This window comes from Herpailurus yagouaroundi, unplaced genomic scaffold (genome assembly GCF_014898765.1).
Source record: "Herpailurus yagouaroundi ecotype Mexico unplaced genomic scaffold, PumYag 67702, whole genome shotgun sequence".
In the NCBI taxonomy this organism is placed as follows: domain Eukaryota; kingdom Metazoa; phylum Chordata; class Mammalia; order Carnivora; family Felidae; genus Herpailurus; species Herpailurus yagouaroundi.
The window spans coordinates 687225-689927 of NW_024420501.1; positions in this window are offsets into that span (position 1 = coordinate 687225).

The following is a 2703-nucleotide window of genomic DNA, read 5'->3' on the forward strand; positions in this document are numbered from 1 at the left end:
AATTTAAAAAAAAAAAAAAGAAAGGGTTGGGGGGCTGGGGGAGTAGTGTAAGGGAGGGCAGGGGAGGGTCCTCGCAGGGCTTTCCCCAGCAACCACAGACTAGGTTCTGAGCAGCGCGGCCCTCTCCCTCTTGATTGGTTTTAGTTTCAGAGACTCTCTGATAAAACGGGACGGCGTGAGAGTGTAGGGGAGCACGGCCACCCCTCCACACGGCCGGCGTCAGAAAGAGTTGTGGCCTCTGTGGGTTCCGGGGAGGCGCGCTTTGAGAAGACTTCTGTGCACCGCGGATCGACCACACCTTCACCGCCTGTCCACACTTGGATTCCACCGCTGCCGATTCAGTCCTGAGCTACACCCTCAAGTATCCCCGGGCTCCTGCCTCCCTTGGGCCCTTTCGAAAGCCTTAGAAGAAGTCATCTGCCAAGCGATCCACTTCCCTTGTGAAGCGACACACAGAAAAGGGCATTAGGTGCTCCAGGGCCCTGCGTCTATAGGGCCCAAACCCAGTTGAGCTGGTAAAATGAGCAAGCTAGGCAGGTGTCGAGTGAGCGGGTCTACTGGCTCATCAGAAGTCTTCTTTTTCCAGAGGCCCCTGCACAGGACCAGCCCCCGGCACACCAGCCCCGGAGCTGTCTTGCAGCCCACCGCACAAGGCAAGGATCACTACTGATGCAAATCTTCTAGCACACATCACCACCCACACGTATCCCGTCCACACAGCTACCGCTCAAAGATGATAGAAACGCTGTGAGTAATTCCGGGCACCTGCCTCTGTAAAGACAAGAACGCAGCTGCTGCCTCCCAGAAAGGGGGTCTCCGCGCCCGCGGGTCCAAAGCTGAAATGTGTTCTCCGTCGTGCCCACCATACCCTGCACGGCCAATATCAGAGCTCCCTGCATGGATCTTTCCCACTGAGCCCCCCTCTTATGGGGGCAACACCTATGAAGGGGGAGTTAGCGTGCACGGGGCAGCGAATTTGTCTCTGCCCCTCCACCACTTTTTTTTTTTCTTCTGGACCGAATCTCCCCATCTGGGTCGTTCAGCCGTCTCCCTCTGGGCTTCCTGTTAGCCGCCTAGCAAGGGGAGGGTGTATCTTGGTCCGTCCCCCCCTTAATCAGTGCACAACTGCTTCCGATGGAAATAGATCGGGCTCTGGGAACACGGGGGGGTGATGGTATTTCCAGTTCGCAGCCTCCGTAGAGAGTCTAAGGCAACTGTTCAATCTCAGTATCTCTCAGAGGAGAGGGCTGCAGAGACCACAGGCACGTGGCCGCGGAGGCCTGTGAGTAAGGTTCTAGACCTCACAGGGCAGCAACATTTCCTCCTTTGCTACTTGCTCTCTCTGGACGAGCTCTCCTTCTGCTTTTCCCTTGGGACTGCCTTCTGCCCATGAAGCAAGGGGAGGATGACTTTTAAAAAAAAATTTTTTTTAATGTTTATTTATTTTTTGAAAGAGAGATGGTGTGAGCCAGGGAGGAACAGAGAGACAGGGAGGCACAGAATCCGAAGCAGGCTCCAGGCTCCGAGCTGTCAGCACAGAGGCCGACGAGGGGCTCGAACTCACAGACTGAGAGATCATGACCTGAGCCGAAGTCGGCCACCCAACCGACTGAGCCACCCAGGCGCCCCTGGGGAGGATGACTGTTTACCGAGCGCCCTGATGTCAGACTCCCTCCACGGAAAATAGACCAGGGTCTCGGGAAATGGAAACGTTTCGGTGTCTCTACTCCCCAGCTTCTGTGAAGACACAACTGGCAGCTAAAGAACCCCCGTCTATCCAAGGGAGACCAGAAGGGAGCCCGAAGTCTAGACTGAACAGGGCAGAGAGAAAACAGAATGCAGGAGAGTCTGTAGACAGTGTGTTGATCTTTGGGGAAAGAGGATCAGTCAGGTTAGGAGAAGTCTGAATCCTTGATTTCTGGCTTCTGCTTCTATCCTCCTGAAACTCGTGACCACGTCTTTCATGTTGACACTCCATCGAGTCACTGCCAAAGATGCAAAAATTCATCCTGGCTCATTCATGTTAGAAACCAAGCGAGATAGGGTCCACTTGTCCATAGTCGACTGGGCAGAAAGGGGAAATCGTTACCTACATCCTTCACTCTAGCTCAGCAAAGCCCCGAACGCCACTCCTTTTATTTATATACTCGTGATTGTTGTAATCACATAATCTTTTTCACAGTCTTCCGAGAGATCATCTTCGAGATGATGTAAGTAACCGTGCATATTGATGTGCACGCCAACGAGTGTATGAGAGGGATTTATAAAACAGTTCATTACCCTCGTACAAAAATTACTAAGGCAGGCTTATCACAAGCCCTAGAAGACAGGGAAATTGGAAGTGGGGGGGCGGTGGGGAGTTGCGTCTTGCCCGGGCAGCCTTTTCCTGACCCCACCTCTGTTAACCAATCTCGGGTTAATCTGGGGATGTTGGTTCCCCAACCTCGTGTCCACCATGGACCCCTAGTTAGTTAGCTAAGGGCCGTGAGGCTCAGGTTGGTGATGAAATACAATGCAGCCATGCCGAGGGGCATGCCACTTCAAGGAGCGGGCCTGGCCAACTTGAATCCCAACCAGGAAGGAAGAATGAACACTTGGGTCTGCCTCACAAAGCACCCTGGGAAGCCAGGTCCCCGGTGAGGTGGGCTTTGGATGGTAAAGGCCGGGAGAGCGGTGAGCCGCCAGCCTGGCCGAGCCCTCCCT